The 25,988-nt window shown below is 42.7% G+C and overlaps 1 protein-coding gene across 2 annotated transcripts in view; it reads left to right on the top strand.

Moving 5' to 3' along the window:
- Positions 1–1,109: 1,109 nt before the first annotated feature.
- Positions 1,110–25,988, top strand: part of adgrb2 (adhesion G protein-coupled receptor B2) — a 209,589-nt gene continuing 184,710 nt past the window's right edge. For both annotated transcript variants that reach the window (XM_076754352.1, XM_076754351.1), the window contains exon 1: positions 1,110–1,906. The gene's annotated coding sequence lies outside the window, so the exon portion shown is untranslated. The remainder of the gene's footprint in view (positions 1,907–25,988) is intronic.

Below are 25,988 nucleotides of genomic sequence, written 5' to 3'. Positions count from 1 at the left end.
TTTTTCTGTCTGCCTCCGTTCACTGAGCTCAATGGTGAGCAATTTTCAAACCTGGCCTGCGAAAGTAATACTGTCCACTTTTGTCTTCAGAAATACGGACTGCATTTTCACACAGTGTTCTTCTGTCTTTCTCTACGTTTGGCTGCAAATGTAGCGCCTAGATCATTTGGCTGCAAATGTAGCGCCTAGATGTTGACTGTTCATCCAAAAAACAGGAAAAGAAAACCTCAAAGTAATCAAAAGCTTTCATCCTCTGAATTTAAGATTTAAGGTTCAGCCCCAACTACACCACAGAGTGCAGCAATCAAAGAATAAGAGCAATGTAATAACTTTAATTCTGTTTGGAAATGGATGACTAGTTGCGGAACTGTAAGAAGACTGCAAACTGGATGATGGATGTATGGATAGTTGGTAATTCGTCTACACAAGGAGAGCTGCACTGCCACAGCTCCTCCTCCTCCTCCACCTCCGATCCTTCAAAAGAAGCACTTGAGCTGACTAATGTATCACCACTTATACTCATCCATATGCAAATATATGCAGCAAGGTGCTTCACAACCTGATAACATCATCTACTGTAGGGTACGTCTGTGACATAAGTATGAAATCTGATTCCAAACTTATGGAAACATTAAGATTGACAATTTTGCATGAATTGGAGCTTTAAAGCTTCATTCAGGGTTGCAGAATTAGTCCTGAAAGCAGGAAGAGAATCAAATCTCTTCTCCGTTTTAGAATAGCTGTGGCAGACGACCATAGAACTGAAAAGGACGCCTGTGAGCAATGCAAGCAAAAAGAAAAAAAAAACTATTAGCAGTGAGATTTGGGGTCATTAGTTTGAGTTTTTCACTGAGATCCCGCAGAATGAAACGGTGAAGTGCGGAGCCTGGTTGTTGGGGGCGTGGCCCATGTTCCAAATCAACGCAATCATCCTTTAAAGACTATGCGAATTTCAGTCATTTGTGTGCATGTGCACTTGCTGTATTTGGAAACTGCGCGTGCTGACGTCACTACGGGCGATGGCAATGGGGGTAGGAGGAGCGGGAGGGAGGAAGTTGTGAACGCGCCCGACGGATCCCCGGCGGAGGGCAGCGAGGGCGCGCATCTCTGTCCTCCGCTTGTGAAGCGACTGCAGGGGAGCCAGATGCCCGACTGTGAGCCGCTGCCTGTGGATACCTAACCCAAATGCCAGAGCAGGCGACAGCCACAGACACATTTCACCCTCTGACAGGAAAGAGGAGAGAATAGGGGCAGTAAAGGAATAAGAATTGTTTTTTTTTTTTTCTTTTTTAATGCATATTTTTCTCCCTCCCCTCTCGCTCTGTTTCAATCTGCTTCAGATGAAGAGCTTCCTTGGACTTGGAGTACCGGGTATCAGTAGAAAAAAAGCCCGTTATCCCACTCTGCCCCTGCTGCTGCGGCGCTGCTGCCTGTGAGCGCGTCCTCTCATTGCATTGGAATATACAGCGTGCCTATATGCGCAAAACCATGGAGATTATATGACGTGGATTTATTTTTGGTACAAAACTGGACATCTACAAAAGCGACGTTCCTTCTTCTTTTGATTTATTTTTTCTCCGATTGCCTTTTATTTTTTCGTTCTTCTGTTCTGTTCATTGGTTTGATCTATGGCTACTTTATGATTTCATGTCCTTAGCGATCCTTCCTTCTTTTCACTTATTTATTTTTTGCACTTATTATTTTTTGGTCGGTTTCGGAGGCGCAGAAGTGGAATGCCTCGCAGAGAACATTTGTGGGAAGAAGATTCCGCGCAGCAGCGAGGGTGAATGAATGATAGTCTCCCTCTCCATCTGAGACGTGCCATGGATGGGAAACTTAATTTGTATCCACGGAACCGATCGGGGAATAGCCGTCGTATCAAATAACTACTGCTGACAGCGATCAGGTAATGTATTTTGTCTATTTAACTGAGCACCTCTGTAGAGAACCGTTGGACTGTTTCTTTGCGCCATGTACTCCAGATTGCTTTGCAGTCTGCCGGCTTATTTATTTATTTTATTCTAGACATCCTCATGAAAAGAACACAGTGTGTAAGTGTAGTCCAGTTTTAATGACGCATTGAGTGTCAGACTAACGGGGAAACTGGACCCTCATTTTCCCCAGTTTTGCAAGACTGAAGTATATCGGCTGTCATCCGCGGGGATGTGTGATCTGTGAACCTGAACGGAAGTACCGGTCCCTGAAAAATCCCGAAATACATCTGAGCAGTTGAATTACAGCCCATTAGTTGAGCACAGGTGGACAGCAGCAGCCCCCTGAATGCTGAATCCCACAGTGGGGCACACAGAGAGCTGTATGATTGCCTCTAAAGCCGCTGGCAGACCTATAACTTTGCGCAGTGGCCAAAAGAAACACACACACTCACGCACGCACGCACACTCACGCACACACAGCACATTGTGCGCACATAGCTTGCCCCAGACACTTTTATTTCCACCTTCCATACTGCCTCGCTTTTCTTGACACATTCACGTGCTCACGCCCCCAATACACACACATACGCACGCACGCACGCGCCCACACACAAACACGATGATGGGTTACTCTTCCCTCTTATGGGGGTTTTCCACTGATGCCATTTTGAGTTTAGAATAACATTAAGAAATCAGAGCGCTTCCACCCGCACCGACGCTTCTTCAACAGTGCCCCTAATGACTGGAAATGCTTCTTGGCAGGAGGATGTCTCCTCCGTGGCCTGGTTCATGCATGCATAGTGTTCGGTTAGAGAACTGATGCCGATGTTTCTCCCCCCACCCCAACCCCCTCCCTGTGCGCACTGTGCGCCTGGGTGAGTGGGTACCTTCTCCCGTTGAATGCTAAAGAGCCAGGATGTACCAAAGACGCCAGTGAGCGTGCTCTGGGGGTTTGAAAGGAGGCTGCTTGACTTGCATCCGTACTGGCATCTCACCACGCAACAGAAAGCTCTTTGAAAGCTACCTGATCACGCACTGAGGTCCGATTTATTTGTGGGCGCCTCTGACTGTGGCGTGCGCCTGCCGCAGTGCCGCTTCTTGTTACCGTACCTCTTCCCGGTCCATTCCGACTTATTTTCGGTAAAATGATATGCTTGCGGAGGGTTTTTATCGACTCTGAGGAAAGGGTTCTTCAGACGCTGGCCTCCCCCGCCCCCCGGTAGCGAGCAGGTGGCTCCTGTGACGCTGAACGGGAATGACAACCGGGACGCGACAACGGGAGTGCAAAGGAGCCTCAGAGCATCCTCTCTCTCCCTCTCTGTCTGTCCTTTCTACCCATCTGTTGAGCAAGCAGTGTGTGTGCGCTCTCTCCGCACGCACCCCAAAACAAACTCGCACCGACACTATCAAATCACCTTAAACAATGGAGTGTAACACACGAGACAGCAACGACCTCGATTGTTTTATTCCCCGAGAAGCCATCTGTGGCATGCTGAACAATTTCCTACAATATTGTACTTCTTCCACCATTGAGGCGAGCCAAACTCTGCTACGGCAGCCTGTGGGTGAACTGTAGGCTGTTTAACGTGGGACACTGACTCATGAGCAGTGACTGTCTCCTTGGAACTTGGCCATTTGAGATTTGGATTAACAGGTCAGACTCAGCCTGTAGTATTACTCACATTCTGCAAAAGAAGTTCAGTCATCATGTGATTGATTAATAAGAAAGCAAAAATACTAGACAGTCTGGCCATGAGCAGTATTAAAGAAATGCTGTCATGCTGTGCTGATTTCTCTGAGCGCTCTGTCCTGTGTCCCTGCCTCCACCCTGGATGAGAGGAGTGAATAACCATAACATGGCTTCTTCTTTCTTTCTTTTTTTTTTTTTTCTTTTTTGAAACGCAGTGAATAACCTCATTTGTTTCATTTCTCAGGACTCCTGTCTCAACTAATGGAGCCGGCCGAGCCGTGTCTCCTTTTAGCAGAGCTGAGCAACATGAGGATGATGGCAGATGAGTTGGATGTGAGAGAGGGCTCCTTTTTTTTTTTTAAACCCGGCTGGGTAGAGGACAAAGGCTGGTCAGGGACACTGGCTTAGTGAAGCTGTGGCAAAGTCTCAGAGTCTAACACAGCATCTCTTGCAACCAAATCTTCCAGGCCTGCTTGTAGTGTCGATTCTGAGAACATGAAGCAGACACTCATGAGCTTAGAGATCACTGGGTCTCAATGCTGCACCAGTATCTTTTTTTATGCCGTCTAGAAAAAGCCCTATGGATTTGTTTGCTCTTGGTTGTAATGATGTTTTAATGCATGGTTCTTTGACACTGTGCGTCAGAACCTGTGACGAAATAATAACTCCTGATTATCAATCCAGTCTTAACCTCCTTGTGGTGCTGGATAACTTCTTTGACCATTCTGAAGCATATGAAGACATATATCATCATTTTTTAGTTTTAAACCATTAAAATTAACTGGATCCAAGTGCCAAGAACACAACACGCATGTAATATCTGATTTGAAAAAGTTTTCCTTCTTTGCTCATGTCAATGAAAAGCTAAAAGCTGCTAGAAAGGGGCAGGTAAAAGCTAAGTGGACTGGCCACAGAGAAAAGCACCAGGTTCACTAAGTGACTCTCTTAGTGAACCTGTCCACTCTGACTGAGGCTGACTGGAGTGGAGGGATGTTGGTGTCGGTGCCTCCCAGAACCAGCCACCAAGATCTGGAACAACAAGGTCAACTCTATGCTGTAGTCAGCTGGGTAGAAAGGCCCCAGATTCAGCACCCTGGACAGCGGTCTGTCTTAGCTCAGACCACTTTTGTCAAACAAAATTATGTAGCTTGATATCACTGGACATCCCCCCCCCCCCCTCATTTTTATCGACGCCAGGATGCAAAATTAGATGAAGTGCCGTTTTCATGGTTATAATTGGTTGCTGCTTATTGTGGTGCTACCTCAGAATGACATATGGCAAGGTGGGGAAATCTTACACATTACCTAGTGCTATAGAAGAAGAGCTGATCAGTCTAACAAGATGGCATGTTGAATACATTGTTTTTGCTGAGGTGCGCTTACTTGTGTTTTTTTGGTCCCATGAGGGGGCAAGAGGGACATCTGAGGGATAAGGAACTGTTGCTTGAATTGTCGAGTGGCTGTTACCGCTTGTGAAAACTCAGTCAATATAATATAAAAACTTTTTATAATTGTGGTGATCATTCATCTTACATCCTTCAGTGCTGAGTGTGAAGGATGTCTGGAAACCTTGTGGCAATCAGATGGGAAAAAAAACACATTTATTATAGAATTAAGTTATGAAATCGGTCATTTCTGACCGAAGCACAGCAGGAAGGTTAAACGGGACAGAGAAATGAGACTGCACGTAATGACTGCGCTATCACTGAATGATCATCTGAGCAGCTGCTGGGAATGCAACACAAATGACAGTGTGACACGTATCGGCTGAAGATGTATGAAAACCGCCCAGCTCTGTGGCAGTTTTATAAGCCCTCTAAATGTGATGCTAATAACATCTTCAATATCCGCCCACATGTCACGCACTAATATGCCACCAATGCTAAATCCCCCCCCACACACACACACACACTCCATACACAAACCTCTCTGTCACCTGTCTCTCTCTCACGTCTCACTTTCGCTCAAGCAACTCTGATGTGCAAATGTGCAAGAGCATATATTCACTCACTCACACACACACGCACACACACACACACAGTAGGAAAGAAGAAAAAATACAGTATGCAACGTGATAGTGGCATGTCAAGCTGTGTGTGTGTGCGCCCACGTGCATGCTGTGTAAATAGTGCATATGGAGTCGGGGCCAAGCGACAGCTTGGGCTTGCCTGGATCACTGCACCCTGGCTGGGCCATTGTTCCTCTGACACCCCCTTTACACACACAAACACACACTTCCTCCCCTTCACTGGCCTTTCCCTAACAAGCTTCCTGCTCTCTTCTCCTCCCCTGTCTGTCTTCCTTCTGTTCTATTGCCATTTACCCACCCTGCTGTTTTCCTATTAAAATATTATCCATATGACTTCTGTGTTCCGATCTTGGCGTTTTGATTGTTTTAAAAGTAAAGATTATCCCCTGCAAGGCCCAGGCCGCCATGTTATTTTATGTTGAGTATCTTCTTCGATCAGTCTGCTTGGGTGAGCCTGTTCACGTAACACGCAGGGACAACAAGGCTTCAGACTTTTCATCATCACAGCTAGAAACTCTGTTGTCAGCTCTGTGCACATCAACCCTCACTGGCCACCGCGTAGCATGGGAGAAATGGCGGAGGAGCAACAAAAAAAGAACATTATCATGGAATCTAGAGATCTTTGGGTTCAAGGATGGGTCACAGAGGAAGGTACACCAGCATGATGAAGTTGTTTAGTGGAGGAAAAAATCTGGAGTGGTAAAAAGGTTTGGAGGTGAAAGATTTTTTAAGAGGCGATCATCTACTTTCCTGCTCACCTCAGCATCATATATCATGCCCTCCTACTTCATATGCTCTGCCATGCTCCATTTGGAGCCACAGATGCCTCTGTCACTGGGGCGGCATTCATTTGGCGCGGCCCCGGGTGACTGTGTCAATATTTGCAGTGAGTGCCATTTTGGTTTGGGGCTCTCTATAAGCATGACTGGGCTCCGGCGAGGCTAAGGCTAAAGGAAAATCAACAGGAAACAAAAAACCCTCAGCCCTATAGACTTGCTCTCTACAATTAATTAAGCATTTTGGCAAGAAAAGTGAAAGGATGGGCCTCCTTGGGAATAGATAGGTTGGGGTTGCAGAGGGATGGGGAGGGGGGAGAGAAAACAAAACAAATTAATTGCCTTGAATTGCAGGGATAATTCACATCTCTAATTAATATTGATCGCGCAAGGGATAAGAAACTGCCACAATACAACCATAGAGAACAGTTAATTCGATGAGTTTTTGTGTTAATAACTCTCTTTGTGCAGAGATGAACAAGGACTCTTTGCTTGGACAATTACTGTGCAATTTGGGGTTGTTACTTTGTGTACGTCGATCTGTGTGTTTGCTCTTGTTTGGCGACTGACTGCATCCCAGCAGTAGTATTTGCCTTTTATGTAATGTTTTTCATAATGTATGGCCCTTGGGGATGGAGAAAGAGCAAGAGCTGGCAGATTGTATTGATTCAGAGCATCTAAAGCTGCTAGTTTATAGTGCTGTACAGGAGGGCCTGCGAGGATGGCCCAAGCTCACTTGTTTTCATGATTGCTTTTTCTTGAGTTACCTTCTCACAGTGGTTAAGGTTGCATTCAAAAACCTTACTGAAGTAAATGTATGGAGCTATTTTCAGCCAAATTCACTTAAAGTATCAAAAGTACAGGCACCCATTCTACGGTAAAATAGTCCCTTTCAGTATTTAACTATTTTATATGTCTGTGGGTTAATGTAACTGTGGCATTAATGGGTATGTTGCATTTTACTGCTGTAGGTATTTAAGGTTGAGCTCATTTTAACTACTTTGGATCTGTAGGATACTTTATGCTACAGCAGTGCATCATATTCTATGAGATCATTTTTTGTTTGTCGTGTCACTGCCCTGTGAGACACATGTATCTCTCAAAAGTAAGCTTTTCATGTGATCAGCAAAACAGCCCGTTTTCAGCTTCATGACAATGCATCTAATTTCCACCTAAAGGGATCTCAGCTCATTTCACCAAATTTGGAGATATGTGGTTTTCACCGGCCAGGACGGGTATAAGAATTGTAACCTGAAAAGTAACTAGCAGCTAAAGCTGACAGACAAATGTAGTGGAGTACAAGTATAAAGTTGCACAAGTACCTCCACTTTGTGTGTAAGTACAGTACACGAGTAAATCTACTTTGTTACATTTCACTGCTGACTTTTCATTTCCATTCCATCTCCATGCCCCTTTTATGGCCCTTGTTTGTCTCTCTATTCTTGTCTTTGTCATTACCCTGCACAGTCCAAAACACTCTTTTCTCCCTTTTTGCATCCTCCTCTTATGTAACAGAAGATGTGCAGACTCCCCACATCCACAGAAACACTCACACACATATAAAGTTGCTACTCTTTGCAGCTCACGCACAAGCAGGCGGCCAGTTCCACTGCTTAACTCAGCGTTCAGAGGGCGCAGACTCATCTGCCTTTGCACATTGGCCTCGTCATCAGCAGAGTGCCCTGCTGTGACACCCATCGGCCTCCATTACGGCTCCTTATAGCAGAGGACGCTTCGTATTTGCAGGCCAACAAGTGGAATGCTCTGCTCTGCCGAAGCAGATGGAGGGAGCCTGGACTCCTTTGTGGTGTGATCTAATGGGATCTGATGTGTGCATGTGCGTGTGTCCAGTGCTGCAAGTGCATGCTCGGTAAATACGATGTCTCGTGCATCCAAGTGCTTTTAGTGGGAAACAATGAAATATCACAAAAGTGGACTCTACTGCACGTTTCTACTTTTTAAAGTAAGTGGAAAAAAAAATGTATGTAGCAGCAGCAAAATTCAGGGGAGGTTAATGTGAATAAGGCATTACAAAGATGTTTCCATTTAGTTAATTGGTCAACACTGTGCAGTTGTATTGCTGGAATTCTTATTGTGTAAGTAATGATCAATTTTAAGAACGCTCTGCACTTTGCGTTCCACGAATGCCTCCTATCTCTCGGTAATTACATTAACAATCAATGAAAGTCCTGACTTTCGTAGCCATCCTTGTCTTGTCCAATACTTTGCGTGAAGTATATGAAGGCCTCTGACTCCTGACAGCTCCTGACATTTTTACACTTGTCTTTGGTGAAAACGTCTATGAGGAAGTGAAAAATTAAGAGCCAGACATTATCTTGCATAAGGGCTTCTACACCTCCCTGGGCTGTTGCTGTAAATAAAATGTGTTCTTGGAATGTGCTCAGCCTGCCTGCTTGAATGAAGGTTAAGACCAAAAAAAAAAAAAAAAAAAAAAAAAAAACCGCCAGGCATTCAGGGGTAACATGCCGTGAGTTTCTGTTTTCATGTTTCATTAGTTCTGTGTGGGTGTCTGCTACATGTGTGTATGTTGATGCACGTGAGATTATGCATGCCTGAGATGTGTTTATGTGTGTGTGTGTGTGTGTGTGTGTGTGCGTGTGTGTGTGAGTGCTTGTCAAAGCTGCAGCTTGTGTGTTTTTGGAGGAAACGAAGTGGACAGGTGGAATTCCAGCCCAGAGGCATGCTGGGTAGAATCACAGTGTGGCAGGTGTGTACATTTGACAGTGCAGAGTTGCCATGGAGACAATTAGCCAAGTCCCAGTGGTGCACAACTATATTAGCATGTTTTCATCTTGGAATGATTTATTGCGTGTCTCTGTGGAGGTCCATGCCTGACATCAGACAGAATTGTCAACTTTTGTTTCCGTGTGATATTGCGTCCACTCTAACCAATTTCCATGGAGGAGAGGGATTGGACACTCCCCAACCAATCACAAAACACCAAAGTATCTTCCTGAATTGAGCATGATTGTAAGTTACCACTATGCATAGCCATACCAGCGGAGAGTTGAGCAGAGCGGAGCAAAGCAAAGACAAACTACGATGTTGAGCTAAGAACACCCTCGAGAGCAGTGTCTATCTTCACTGTAGCAGTTATTGTTGCTATTACTCCTTCTTGGTTCCAGCGAACAGCTTGACAACAACATGACAACGGCGGTAGTCCCGCCCATGGCGCTGAATGGCTAATCGTTAGTTAGTCCCCTGCGGCGCTCATTAGATCTTCTACTTTTTCAGATGAGAAACTGCTGTTTCAAGTTATGATTCCAGACAAATTAGTCAGCTCCTTGGAGTGGACAGTTTCAAAGGTCTGGACTCAGGCGAAGTCTGTGGACTCCAAAAACAGCATGCATGCTTCAATGTCTAATTCCTGATTTCGTTTGAAATATCCCATGCAAGTATTACAGTGAGAGAGAGAGAGAGAGAGAGAGAGAGAGAGAGAGAGAGAGAGACAGAACGAGAGAATGAACAAATAAGTGAGAGAGATGCTCGGAGGTTCTGCTGTAATAGCTTTTGACTGCACACAGAAAGTTGAATGCAAATGTGGCTCTCTGCAGTGGTTAAAAGTCTGCATACATTAACAGAGTAACTTTTGATACTGTTAAACAGGTTCATACATAGAGAGGAGACTTGAGGAAGGAGGCCAGTAATGAAAAACAATGGAGCTGACAGTGGCAGCATCAGCTGTTAAAAGACACTCCATCAGTTTAGGATTATGTTTCTACAACATTGTCAAACTCATGATCGGCATTTTTCTTCAGTATCAAAATCAATGCAGCAGAACCAGAGATATTGTCTTTCTTTGTCGACACATTTTTCATCCTTGTCAAACCTGACACCTATAGTACCCACACTGCAACGGTTCAGCTGGAGATTGTTTGTGTTATGCTTGTAGCAGCTAACGTCCCCTCATGCCACTGGCCTCAACCAGAGATGAAGAGTGAGCTGCAGAGGCCAGCTAAGGACACTTTTTCTAACTCCACACCTTTGGATATTTTTGATTTTCAGACCCGCAGTCTTCAGCCTCAACGGACGTTGCCTTAAGTGACATCATTTGAGGCATTCAGCTTTTCGCGCAGCACCCTCTGGAGCAATAAAAGGCAAATGTCCAATCTGAAATTACTCCATATTTTTACGCTAAAAAGAAATGTGGCCACTTGGTTACATTAGGTAAAGTTACAGATTTTACTCGAAACAAGCATCTCAAGCTCACAAATCAGTTTGCATTCAAGATCTTCCTCAGACAGATTTTTACCAGATAATATTTGGCAGTTTGGTTTTGTCTGAAAGGTGTAAACATTTAGTGGACTATCTATCTTCGATAGAAAAACTCTTTGTCTCCAAAACTACTCCCAAGGCTGCACTACCTCAGAGGATATGTACAAATCAGTCTCCATTAGCAGTATTAGTTGAAATGGTACACAGCCTGAGAGAAGTACTTCGGAGGTGACGTCTGAGGGCAAAATAATGCACAAAATATGTGTAATAGCACATGCCAACTTCAATCCACTTCAGCTCACATAGGAGCCTGGCCCTTGCAGGGTATGAAAGTGTTGCAGAGTGGCAGAAAGTGGAGCGATGTGATTTTGTGCGGAAAAGCTTTCTTTGAAAGTCATGGTGTTGGTTCTCTCCTGCTCCCTCCAAGCGCATTTGATAGCTCTTGTGCCTTTGCTGTCTGTGTCTCTTGGCCACTAACATCAAGCATATGTGTCCCTACATAGCAGTACAAATGTTTGCTTTAACAACACAAAGTGACTGTGTTTGTGGAGTGTGTCTCTGTGTGTGTGACAGTTCAGAGTGGCTGATTTCAGAACTTACAAAGAGCTCCAGTTGTGTCTCTTATTTCCCCTCGGACCGTCATCTTTTGTTGCCGTCTCTGTACATTCATCAAGTGGAGTGTCGCCGTCCCATACAGCTTGGGGTAACTGCAAAATTGTGCTCAAGTTGAAAAATGTTCTCTCAGTTTTTGCCACCTGCAGCAAATTTGTACCTTTGCATACTTTGTATGCTTTTATGCCACCTTTTAGATTTCACTCTGTGCTGTATAATACAGTGGAAGGGCAGAATTCACGATATTTGCTGTCGATGGGACTGGAGCAGGTTTTCTCCCAGCGTGAGAAGAGAGCAAGTAGGAAGCTGCAAATATTAAACCAACAGCAGCTGGGAACAGAGTGAATACAGAATGTTTTGAGCAGGGAGAAACTGCTCCTTTTCCACTCTGCTCGTAAACCGTGGGATTATGTGTGCTGAATACAATGACATGTTATGGAGAATGTATTTATTTAGGCATTATGGCGTCCTTATCGGTCTAATTTGGATTTGCTATGGTATCCTTTCAATAACATTATCAGGCCGTAATAATAATAAGCCCAGTGTCTAAAACTATTGGTGCACAGGTTAAAAAGTGATTTTCTGATGCAAGAACACTCAAGCAAATGTATTTCATGGAAATAAATTTCATGGTTGGGAGGTCTTCCAAAAAAAACTTCAAACTTTAATTGTATCTCCCCCAAGTGGTCAACTGACACCATTGTTCAGTGGTAACAATTTACCATCTCAGGGGAAATTGAGCTAATGTTTAGACATGGAATACAATAAGTTTAAAAAAAAAAAAAAAAAACACACACAACCTCTGCAAAACAAATCTGGTTAAGCCTTGCAGCTCTAAAGGTCTAAAAATGACTTATTGCATTTAATAACGTGACTCAGATTTACCACAGAGAAATACATGTCTTTTGGAGGCAGACTGCAGTCTCATCACAGATGTGTTGTGTAATTTACTGTCTCCCCACTAAACACTGTGACCAGGGGCTGTGTCATCAAGTGGCCCCCCTGCTACCTTCACAGCAATTAGACAGGTAGATGAAATGAGAGCGTTGCAGAGGCCAGCGTTGTAATTAAACTTGGAGTGAGAGGCCACTGGGCTCCTATGAAGTAATACCTCGTCCGCCCACACACTGTGTAACGGCATGGCCACAATGGCCCAAATGTGTGCTCTTCACCAATATGGCGCATGTGTAGTGTTTAACTGCTGTGTGCGAGTCATGGCAGAAAGACACACATACAGAAGCACAAGTGTGGAAAACACTTGACTTTTAACTGACAGAGGATCAGCATTATCACCTTTTATATCTGCAGCTAATCATAATCAGCATTATGAGCATTAACAGCTGCCAATAGCTCAAACAGATCTTAGAAGTAGCTCAACATTTTTGCAAATATACCTTTTAGCTTGGAAAGTTGAAAAGATCAATGTCGTGACTGTGCGTTCATGCACAGCTGGAGTTAGGCTAACCTCAACTAGCCTATCTTAGCTTAGCTTAGCTTAGATGAGAGGCAGGGGGAAACAGGATGAATATGCCTGCCAGCATCTCTAAAGCTTTCTTATTTACGCTGTTTATCCTGTCAGTTTGACATCTATATTAAAAGGAATGTAAAAATCTCAAATTGTGATTTTAGGAGGAATTGCAGGTTGAAATTTCTTGACAAGCAGCATTTTCTTTGTACCATCTGTGGATTCAGAAGGATATGTGGAAGTAATTTTAGACGCCAACCTTTACAGCAGTACAGATTACACAGCTACAAAGTGCTTCACACACACGAGAAGATAAAAATAAATAAACAAATAAGGTAAAAATACAATAGAATATAAAGCACAGCAATGATGAGACAGACCAGACAACATATAACATAAAGGCTTGCCAACACAAATGCATTTTCAGAAGCTGTTTGAAAGAGTCCAAAGATTCAGGAAGTCTGATAGATGAGGAAAGATGATTCCAGAGGGTTGGGGCTAAAACAGCAAAGGCACGACCGTCCTTTTGTTTTGCAGCTGGAGCGGCGGATGGATAAGAGGCTGGGATTAAAGGACGGGAGTGGTCGAGAAGTGAAATATGGCACAAGGAGATCAGAAATGTAACTGGGGGCCAGCTCAGGCAGAGCCTCCTAAGTAATCAACGGGATGTTGTAGTTTATTCAGAATTTTACAGGAAGCCTTTGGAGGGAAGCAAGATCAGGGGTAATGTGGGGCCGTCAGCTCGTTCTAGTTTATAGCCTGGCTGCTTTATTTTGAACTAACTGTAAATGGTTTAGATGTGTGAGTACAGTATATTTCAAATGTTTAAAAAGTCAAAATGTGAAGGTGTACTGCAAATCTTAATCATAGTCCATTAAAATATGCAGGTTGTGCTCACAAATCATAAGAAATTATCAAATGGTATGATTCTGTGACCATATTAAAGCATGTAGTGTTCTCACAAACTGCTCAGCAAGATAAACTAAGCCATAATGACGTCCCCGCTGATGGGTCACATGGGTTACAGACAGTAAGAGTTGGAGCTCTGATTTGTTTCATCATATCTGGTCTGTGCTGAAACCTCTCCAAGTGTGCTCTGCTGACATGCAGGTGGTTTGGTTTGCAGTAAACAGAGACCAAATTGAATCATTTGAAGGCCAAGTGTAAAGCTAAAGCTTTGCGACACACTGCTTTGCCAATTTTCGCTAGTCCTCACTAGTCACTAACATGACCACACAGTGTAGTTTGAGTTGTTAATCAGTCGACGTTTCCCCGCTCACATTATAATGAGTTGCCTCGGGGTCTTGCCGAAACCTCATATGTGTCCCAAGAGTTTTCTGGGATTCAGAGCAGCACGGGGTGATTGTCCCAGCCCTGATCTTTTTAAATTTACTATCTGCAGTGAGGCTCCCATGCAGGATTATAAAACATCTTCTTAAACAGCAAATGGCAGAGTTAGAGTTAAATGGTTTCCATGCATGAGGGGGACTGGAATACTGATATATCCATGTGAAAACCTAACCTAGAAGCATTGCTCATGGTAATAGTCCTCTTATCAAATAACTATAATTTAATCAGTAATACATTCATTCATTTTTATTTTTATTTCATACCCAAACTGTGCTTAATATTTTTCCTTGGTGCTTTGGAGTGATCATTAGTTGCGATCCACTGTGCAAATGTTACCTTACTGTCATGATAATTTTAGTGCTCACACATACGTTCTTCACCATCTGTCGTATGTGTGCTCTGTGTACGTGGCCAAATGCAAATCACAGCAGCCGCCTCTTTGCGCCTTTTTTAATGTCACATTTTCTCAATGATGATAACTGAGGAGCGCTCAGTCTTAACACACCAAACACATACATCTCCACAGAGCTTCACGATGTGGGAACATAACTGCATGCATGTTCCCTTCATCTATTCTATTCTGTCTCTGTTGAATTAGAACTTTTCTCCTGAGCCTTGCACTGTGTGCATAGTCACACAAACACTGCCATGCTTCCCCACTCGGCCGTGACAGCCGCACACATACTACATACACACTGTCACACTGTGACACATGAAATCTTATTATATTACAATTACAGCTCAGCAGATACCTTATCCAAGAATATTTCTTGAGCTGTAAGTTTCTCCTGAGTGCTCTGTTGCTGGATCTTTCTCCCTGCTGGTTGGGACTTGCAGAGGCATACAGTGTAACCCTCTGACTTCGATGATGAGACATGACACGTGAATGTGACAAGAAGGGAGTCCACACAAAGATTCTGCTTAAAATAAGATTAATTTATTAAAACTAAGGTCAAAGGTAACTCAAATGGAGTGTGTAGATCAGCAGTGAAAGCAGTGCATGTGTATGTGTGGTTGATGTGCTACGAAGGCTCTGAAGGTGCAAACCAAAGGAAAATGAAGCAGTATGGATGTCAGCTGTAGGGACGGAGAGGGAGGAACAGGACGGAAGGACAGGATGCAAATATAAATGCAGTAGGAGAGAATAAACAAGGTGCATCCATCCAAGTTGTTAAGTGTTTGGTATTCTCATATTAAATGTATTATCCACCTTTAGCTTGACAGTTAGACATTTTTGTACATGATAGAGCCGACTTACCGGCATGATCTCAAACATAATCTCCTCTTAGATACATACGGAGCTTTTTAGCACACTTGCAGCCAGTGACTACACATCAACATTAAAATCAGCCATTAATACCTCATGACTTTCGCTATATGTGCTCTAGTGAAGAGGAAAATCCCCGGTGATGCTTAGATAGGTTTCACTGCTTGCAGCCTGACAGCATTTTAATTCCCCTTGCGGTTCCAGTATCATAGCAGCCCAATCTCTTCTCACCAGACCATCAGCACCTTTCTCCCGGACCCAATTTAGTCGGTGATCCTAAAACTAGCACGCTAGAGACCCGGGAGATTCAGAACAGTACTCTTCGTGGAACAGCACCCTCGTACCTTGAAGGACTGCCTCAGAATGTAATTAGATGCTGCCAATCTCTCGCGATCGCTTGGGAGCGGGGCCAGTGGGTCTCTTAAAGGAGATGGTTTCTGCATGCATGTATCCTGTGGAAGTAGAGCAGAACTCAAACCAGCGTGTTAAACATCAAAGTATCTTGTTAAAATGCCCGTTGTTATGAATGTCCCCCAATGGATCTGATCTCATTTACGAGATGATGCTTTGTTAAACTTGCATGTCTTGTAAAACGAATTCAGAACAGCCAAACTTTCTGTATTTAGGAAAGCAGGGTTATTTGCATGATTTCTCCACAAAAGTGGTCATCTGTTGGGAATATTGAAGATGGAGGGTCATTAAACATCTCACCTTTCTGAAATGAATACCTATTGCACAACATTTGTAAATTAACATGACATAGTTCCCTAAAGAGACAAGATCATAAGGATCTCAGCTCCAGATCTGATGGCCGGTATGATTATCAGTGAATTATAGTAGCTGGTGGTGTTTTAAGCCGTGATATAAATGTTTTTTAAATCCTATAGAGCTTAAACTATGAAGAGAATGTAGCTTATGGGACTCTCGCCTTCACTAAATTTATTTCCGAAGTCATTCCGATGCTTAGCACTGCCATTAAGACTTTTCGAGTATTTATGATATGGCAAATATACTATCTATGAATCACTATTAATGACCTGCTACTGGAAGATTAACCTACAAAGCCTAAACCTACAGGATCTTCTCATAGCTTAAAGGCATGGGAGGCATCAGATGTACAGACACGTCCTGCTAATGTATGGGTGCTGTGGACACACGCTGTAGAATCTGCTAAGGACTGACGCCACTCTACAGGCTTTGTGCTCAGTATGTTGTCTTTGCTCTCCCTCAAGGCAAGGTTAAACGGCTGTAAATACCTATTGAGCGAATGAGAGCGCAGGTCCGACCACATGAGTCATTGTATAAGTGTGTCTAGGTGGATGTGTGCGTGTGTTTCAGTGTGTTGTCTTTCCCTGCGGATTCGCCTGGTGGTGCAGTGATAGGACCGACTCTTCCTCGTCCGTATCCCGTATCTATACTGCTTCACACAGTCACAGGATTAAATTTAACAATGCTTGTGCGTGTATGTGTGTCTTAGTGCATGTTCGGGTGAGAGTGTATCATATGTGCTGAAGGCTATCCAGAGTGCTGGAGAGCTGGACAGTAGAAGGTGATGGCAGGAATACGAGGCTACTGGCATTATTAACCCCTCACTGATTTGAGTGGAGCAGGCAATTACAAGCAGTAATGTGGCTGTCACATTGCCGGAGGGAGACAGCACTAACACAAAATACACACACACACACACACACACACAGACACACACACACACACACACACTGACACACACAGGAAGTATCAGATCCTTTACTTAAAGGATAACAGTGAATAGATTTGTGCTGTTATTCCTGCTGGGACAATGTATTCACTGTGTTAAGTGCTGAAATCTAAGCACGCAGCAACATTGATATAGCAAATATGATTTGGCTTAACTGTTGGTGCAACAATGGTGCAATTACAATATGGAGCAACAGAATGACAATATCAGGTAGACAGATTGCAAACATATATATATATATATATATGGATATGGATCAGGGAGGATTTCAAGAAACTTAAAGGTGCTGCCAAACCTTGTATGTGAGCCACATAATCTCCTCTTTACCATGGCACAAGGGGAAAAGGGAATCCAGCCCATACGGCACACACAACCTAAAAATGCTCCATTACAAGTCCGGCCTTCCAAATCTTTCTGGAAAAAAATTTTCTTTGAATTATCAGCAGCATATACTTGCAAATCAAAAGTGAAAATGTTGCTTATGCAGCACAATGGCTGCTACTGTAAAATCCCATCATTGAAGATTAGTGGATTATTTCACTAATGTATTACTGTGGAAGCAAACTTTTAATGTTGCAGTTTGTGGGTTTTACTTTCTAAACTGTTGACCCGTTGAAGTCATCCCTCTAATTTATATGTTTTTAATGTGAACCTGCAAGGTAGCAAGTAATGATACTGTAGCTGCTGAATAAATGAAGCACAGTGGAAGGTACTATATTTCTCTCAGACATTAAGTCATATTGAAGTATTAAGTAGCAGAACATGTCCTTACACATTCCACCACCGGAAAGGTGATCCCTTTACACAACATCTGTTTGTAGCATTGCTGCTTCTCCTCTTCATTGCTGTTTTTGTCTTCCAAACACTCCACCCGCACCAACTCTCTCCTTCGCCCGTTCTATTTCAGAGTGTTAAGCTGCTGAGCACGGCCAAACCGGCTCAAAGCACTATATCTGATCAAATCGATACCTATTTCTCTCTCTCACACTTCTTTTATTCTTTCCCCTCGTTTCTGACCGCGGTTAGCCATGATAGGATGATTGGAAGGCGATACATCCACCGGGTCTGTCTTGTCTGTGTTAGATAGATAGATTAGCGGGAGGGGGAGTAAGATCAGTGAGAGGGCTTTGCCATGCTGCACCGCAATAAGGTGTTAGCAGATCCATCAGTGTAGCACGCTTAGTGGAAGCCAACCGGAGCTTAGTGGACTCGCTCCTGATGCCATGTAACTCCTCCATCTCGCCTCCCCTTCAAGTCCCCTTTCAACACCTCATGGGGCCAAGAAGGGAACAGATTGAGATGTTCTGTAACACCCACAAATAATCAGCAACACGCCATTTCTCAATGTTTGCCTCCACCGGTTTTGTCTGTCAGATTCTCACAAGTGTCTAGTCTCGCCTGTCTGTTTTTTTTTTTTTCCAATCTGTGTTGTCTCTTTGCTTCCCATTCCTTCCTCCGCCACACTTGAAGCCGTAGTGTGCAAAATGTATTTGCGTCTTCCGTGAGAGCTTAATCTTTGTTCGCTGTGTTCATTGAGCCTTTCTTCACTCCCCTAGATGATTATATCTTCCTCTCTCGGTGTGGAGGAAGGTTCATTATTATCTGGGTGCAGTGTGACGTACACAGAATGATCCTGTTAGGGTTTTTTTTTGTGAACAGTGGGGGTCAGTCTGCTGCGTCTCTGCTCACATTTCTTTGTTTTCCCTCTGTCTGCTGTCTCGCTGCCTGCTTTCTTCCGCCGTGTTTTGATGCCTTTGTGCTGGCTCAGGCCCTGTTAGTTTAGGGAAAATGTGAGAAGCCACGGTGTTTCATTAGTACAGCAGGTCCCATCGCAGTAGTCTGAACACATACACAACTCAGCCATTTATTCATGACTCAGCCAGCAGGCCAACATGGTGTGAGTGTATGTGGGAATGTTTGCTGCCTTTGTTTTTGCTCTTTTATCAACATCTAAAGACTCTCCACGTACTCTGTCTTCACACACATACCGCTGTGTATAGCTGTCCATTCCTATCACTCTTACCCATGTCAGTCCCCTCTTAGATCTCCTCCTACGCTCTGCACTCACTTAAAAGCTGTGCTCCCTTCCTGGAGCTGGCTTATATTAGAGGTTTGTTTTTGCTTTTCTTTCTTTCTTTCTTTCTTTTTTTTTTTTTTTTTGTCTTACCTGGCATACGATTTATTTTTTCAGGTTTTTGTAGATCTGCTGCTATGGTTACGAGCTACTTTTGTGTGTGTGTGTGTGTGTGTGTGTGTGTGTGTGGTTTAAAACCTTGGTTGTGAATGTGAAAACACACACCCTTTTTGTCTTTCTGCCTCTCTCTGTCCTCAAACGTCTCTTCCATGTGAAAGTTGCGAGAAGAAATTTCTGAATGGAGAACAATAACTTTTTTTTTTTTTTTTTTTTAAACACACAAACCAAATCTTAAGAACCGCTCTACATACCCATTAATTAGATCAGTGTTTTCCCACTAGGAAACTTGTACCTCAGGGGGGAGGTGACTTCTACAGTTGCCAGGGAGTACATGGAAAGCCCAACTAATTAACTCAACAGAAACTAAAAAAAAAAAAAAAATTATAAGATTTGATGAAAAAAATATATCAACATATTTGTGTTGAGGAGGAAAATAAACATGCAAACAGACTTACAAACTGGAGTGATGCTGATCGTTACGGTATGTACAATTTATAAAAAAAAAAAAAAAAAAACCTTTTACCACTTCCATTAAAATGAGTGTCACTTGTGTAAATACACCCAAGATGCACTGAGGTAGGATTGTGATCCGACCCCTGAAACACCTCTGGAGGCAGTCAGGGATGCACTGTGACCACATTCAACACAAGTGTGAATGCAAGAGCATGTTCAATCCACAAGCAACAACTACATCGCAGTCTTCCCCAAATATCATAAACAATTTGATGCCGTGTACGTAGACCACCAACCTAAATCAGTTGTTAAGCATTAACAGCAGTTAGAGATAGAGAGTGCTTGAAAACCAGTTAGCAAACAAGAGGAGAAGTTGAAATAGTTGGGTAAAAGCAACGGATAAATTGTTGAAATAGTTAGCTAATTAACTCACTAAAAGTAGTGGATTAACAGTTGAAATAATTAGCTAAAGTTTAAAGAAATGGATAAACATTTGAAATACTTTTAGAAATATCTAACTAAAAGTAACAAATAGCAATTGAAACAGCTAGTTAAAAGTAATGGACAAATATTTGAAATAGCCCACTTAACTGGCCGAATGTAATGCAACATTTGAATTAGCTAAAAGTAAAGGATGTAAAGTTCAATAGTTTGCCCAAAGTAATGGATAAATGTTGAAACATCCACTTCTGCCACTCCAATCTCAACCTTAAGCAAAGCAATAGCCGACGTTGACATTCATATGGAAAAATACTGTGACAATATTCACTTTTATAGTTAAACATCCAATTCACAATTCACTCATAAGAACATATTTGAAACCTGACAGGGTCAACAAATGGGGACCTGACCTCATCTGACAGGCCTGTGCCTGACAAGACAAGAAGGTTGAATCCGAACCATTCAGCTGACGAGATGGCCATTGTCCAGATAACCATGCTGTCACTTTTTCTGCCCCTCTCCTCCTCCAGCTCTATCACGAAACCGCTCCCTCCTCCCTCCTCACGCATTCCCTAACTTTACATTTTTCATTTTGCTAGTGACTCAGTGGGGGCTTTGTGGATTCAATCATCACATATTTATGAGAAGCCCTTAAATGCACTCCAATTCTGGAGGCGTGGTGGTGAAAGAGATTATTTTTTTTTATCCCGCTCATCCTTTCTACGGTTTTTATCTTTGTTGGCACTCACCCTCCCCGTCTCATTTCCCTCTTGCTTTACAGTACATTCCTCTAAGTTTCCTCTAAAGGAGCAAATGACTCGACTGAAGCATGAACCCAATCAAGGCCGAGCTCTGACAGGCTGACAAACGCATCCCCTTCGCTTCATGACTGACACCCTCTCATATGCTGAGTTAAAACAAGCCCACATTAAACGGATTTGAAGCCATTCATTCACAGGAACAGATTGTTGCTCTCTTTCTGTACATAATGAGCCATAAATGCCAGTTATGGTTGCGATCAAAATTGTTATGATGGATCTTTTTTGTCTGTTGTCAGTAAATGACATGCTTTTTTTTTTTTTTTTTTTTTTTTTTCCCACTTCCTCTTGGCATGCTTGCGTGCTGGAGATCCAATTCATCAGGGTAATGGGGCCCCTGAAAGCAGAAAATTTCAATTTAATGAGATACATAGCCTGTATAATATATGGCCACCAACTCTTAAATATCTGTGTCTGTCAAGAATCATATAGTAATAACACTTTGGCAGTAAAGAACAACCATGTGTGAACAATGCATAATTTGTAGTTGATGGCGTCGATGTGGTGTCTATGAGCTCTGCTTACAAGAAACTCAACTGGAGTGGGCATGGATTACAGCTAGACGAATGCGCTCTTCGCATTAGTAGCTGTTATCCTAAGCCTATCAGTAGGAATTAGTTCCAGCATTGGAATCATTAAAAACAAAACTGTAAACATTTAGACTTGAACAGCGTTCGATGAGAGCATAATCCTTTTTATTAAAGGCTGAAGTGTAAGAAATACCGGCTCTACTCAAGGCATGCAGCAGTTAACCATTACTGTAACTGTTTTATTTACTGTGAAGGTCCACAAAAACATGTATTTGTATTTGTTGTCTGAATTTGGGTATATGCATGTGTGTTTCAAGGAGAAGGAGACCCTCTCCACTGTTGGCTAATGGTGGGATTAATCTGCCTAATGAAGGGAACTGGGGAAAAAACAAAGTCTTAAAATCTCTTCCTGAGCTCAGTTAAAAAGCACGAACCCAGCAGTTGCCCCGAGACGACACAGGCAGAGTGAGGAGCAGGGAAAGATGAGAAGGAAGATGTTTTTTTGGCAAATGTTTGTTTTTTAAGAGCCATCCATTTCCCTTTTTTCATCTTTTACATCTAAGTTTTTTCATTCTTAATATTCTTTGAGCCCGGACTCTTGGGTTTAAGTGTGTATTTCTGTCATTGTACTATATTTGGAGACTTAGTTTTCACTAGTTTCCATCATATCATCATATTATTTTACTTTCTCCCAATATATTTCCGCCATCTTTTTTTTTTTTTTTGACTTTAGTCTCATTTCTATATGAAAGTCACATTTTATTATGATTTTTTTTTATTATGATTTTTTTTTTTTTTTTTACCATTCATTCCTGCCAGTAATATCCAGGATCAGCTCAGGCCGGCGAGTAATGAATTATAGCTGTAATATCTTCTGCTGGCTGACAGCCAAATCTCCTCTCTATACACTTTTTAAAGGTGTGTGCGTGTGTGTTTATCTGTGCGGGATGACTCTGTGTGTCTGTGTCTGCGTTTGCTGTTTAAGTGGAATGATCTGTCATCACCATCCCTGTCTCCTTCCTGGCAGGATGTTCCATCATATGCACACACATTTCAATAGAAAATGTGCCGTCATGTTCCTGTCATTTGCACGGCCCTGATTATAATGCTTTCAAAATTGTAATCTCATCCATCTCAGAGGGCAAAGGCGAATATCTTCAAACTGTCCCCATTTTTTTTTTAGTCAAAGTGACAGATGACATTGTGCTAAATATGGTTGTCACACCATCATCTTGTAATCACAGGGAATTAAATTGCCTTACATTTGTATCTATAGGATCAAATTCATAATAGCCAGTGTTTTAACCAATTTAAGTGTCCACTCTGTGATAAGGCTCTGACTCTTTTAGCTGACTTTAATTCTTTACAACCATCATAAACCCAGACACTCTACAAGCAAATCATCTTGGCAACCAGGCAAGCTCTTATACAGTGTGAAATATGTGCTCGGCTGCTGCGCTTTTTGGCAGATGTCTAAAATAACTAAGCCTAATTGGAGGGAAAAGGCCAATCCCACAGTGGATACTTAAGTCATTCGGCTCTCGATCTGAAGACATGCAGAGTGCTTGGCCAGAGAGGGTTATAATGCACCCTGCTTTCATCTGCCACACTTGCATCATTTCATTTACTTCCTTGAACAGGAGGTGTGAGATGTGGTATGCATGTATGCATGTTTTCATGCGGGAAAGCACGCATGAAAGCATGCATATGAGTGTGTGCGTATGCACGTTTGTGTAGAAAAAGCAACCAACTGGATCTTACTTATGTGAGCTAATGGGGAACAAGACAGATTCATTATGTTTTCCTCGTAGATATTCTACGCAGGGCTTTAAACATGAATGAACACTGACAACAGTGTCATTTATGCTGTCAATTATGTGCTTGACACATGTCTCCACTGGGTTAATGATTGTGACTGACTGTCATTCATGTGTACATACAACACATAGGCACTGTCCGCAGGGCTTTGTTCCGTTGGTTTGCGTTTTGCTAAGTGAAAATTTCGCTTTGTCACCATGTGAGTTTTGTCCATTTGTGCACAATAATAACACTCCCATGATTCTTTTTTTTCTGCATTTGCTGTAGCATTTGCATATGCGCTGCTGCTCAACCATTCCTCTTTACACTGAGGCTGTTGCACTATGATCAAGGGCATGTGCAGCAGTCATTGTACTGCAACAATGATAAGGAGAAGCAGAGTGTGGGAAGAACACAGTGTCTGATTTGGCTGTAGTGCTGCCTTCTGTCTGATCTTCAGCTAAAAAGGCCCTAACTCCTACAACAGGCTTATAACCCCTCGCTAATCCCCCCTTCTGACTCATTCACTGCAGTTTGAAGCTCTCTCTTTAAATCTCTTGTTCGCATGCTGCCGTGCACTTGCATGCACACACGCACACACACACATATGCCAGAGTCTCTGAATAACAAAACCCTTCAGTTGAAATGGAAATGTCTCGCTGGACCGGTAAATTGCCATGTGAGAAATATCTTTAGCCAAATGTTCGCACACAGGCACAAGCAGAGACACAAGTAGACACGCAAATCCATTTTGTGATTTTGTGTTTAATTATAAGTGCATTGGTACGAGCCACCCATGACCTCTGATGGGTTTTTTTCTTTTCTCTCAGCGTGCGATAAATGTTTTCTTGTTTCTGACCATAATGCTTTTCACAATGAGAGGAAGATGGACCCCCTCAGTGGATATTCACAATATGCATCGGCGCACATACACTCTCACCCAACACCGATACAGTCCTTCACACATGTGTCACATTGCCTGCTCCTAGTCTTTTTATCCTATTGAGTCTAAAATTAACATTTCCTTCTTTATGCAGACCAAATTGAAAATAGTGAGTTTTGTGACGGAGTGGCTGCCAGGGGTTTTGAGGGGACAGAAAGTAACCCCCCCTCCCCTTGACAGTAGGCCTTTGTGTCATTATTAAAGATTAATGTTTTTACGAGCACCGGGGGAATTAGCATTAGTGACGGTTTTAGTGTCAAACGCTTGTTTCAGAGCTGTCACTCGCGCCCGCCTCCTTAAAATGAGACGACTTAATATCATGGCACTAATAATACCACCTCATCACAGTGCCAAAATAGCAGATCACAGTCATGGATTTAGTGGTAGGGGCTGAAATATAGAAAAAAAGACACAATTCTGTCACACTGCACCCTGACGGTATTCATAGGAGGCTAAAGCCACTTCTATTTCTGTCTCTTTCATATTTGATTAGCACAATTGTCCCTTGATTACCGTGCTGGCCCAAATATAAATGGATCCTCTTTTGGTCACACCTGTTATGGGATGAAGATAAGAAACATCAGCGGCTAACCAGACGATTCAGCTGTTTGCTGATTTTGACAGCTGAATAATGAAAATAACAAGCATTTTTATGCCAAATGGAAAAAAAGCGCTCCCATTTCAGTGGAGCTGGTATTTTATATCGGTAATACTGAATAGCCTTCAAGCTCTTTATGCTATGCGTCTGTCTATAAGAGGTCCCTGCACTGAATATAATGCAGAATATTCCTCAGCAGTTACACATCCAGTAGCTCCCACTGATATATTGTCCTGCCTTGAGTGTGGCGCTGAAGATGCACTCTCCATCTTCATTGCCCTATGGAATTGCATTGACCAGCCACATGTAAATGGGATGAGAATATGGTTATGGAAAGATGGATATTTACCATGCAGAACATATCACCGTCTCCTCATTCAGAACCATTAGGCTCCATACTCAAACAATTTTTCAGCCCCTCTTTAAGGCCAGACTCTCAGGGGATTTTTTTATATGATCCAATTACCTTTGTTCATCAGACAGGAGTTAAATGTCAGTGATTCTCACTGTAATTCGTGTGCTCTCAGCCTCATGACACACATGCTTGAGTCCAGATACTATATACAGTGCTGCGTCCAAGATGAGTGTGTAATAGCTCAGTGATGAGGGCGGGCTTATCACAGGATGTATGCACCATTTGGGCCCCAAATTACATAAATGAATCTGCTGTGGGTTCAATGAGCAAAGCAGCCATTGTAATGTTTCGACTACAGCGCTGTGTTTTTGAGTGAAAAGGCTCTGTGTAATGGGAAAGGGGTCACTAAGGAGCCTCCAGCAAATCACAGTGTTAGCAGTATCAGAATATTAACATCCAACCTTGCAGCTCTGCAGCGCCAATGTTAGAATCTAGCTAGTGAACATACTACAGTATTAAGGAAGTTAAAGATGCAGATGTTTTAGTAGGTGGGGACCAAAATGGAACTAAAAGGACAATGAATATTAGGTGGGCAGAAACAAAGTCTTAACACTGCTCTGTGTTTGCTAGATGTCTAAGTAAGTGATTGGTTGCTCAAAGGTTAGCCATAACAACCTTATAAGCTAAAGATTAAAACAGAAGTTCAAATAATAGTCCTTCATATTTCACTTTTTTAATATTTTGTCTGCCCTCTGGTAGGCAAAAGGTACAAGCATACAAGCT

Source organism: Chaetodon auriga, chromosome 17, assembly GCF_051107435.1.
Source record: "Chaetodon auriga isolate fChaAug3 chromosome 17, fChaAug3.hap1, whole genome shotgun sequence".
NCBI lineage: Eukaryota > Metazoa > Chordata > Actinopteri > Chaetodontiformes > Chaetodontidae > Chaetodon > Chaetodon auriga.
Note: the sequence above shows the minus strand (reverse complement) of the source record. Positions and strands in the feature narration are given on the sequence as shown.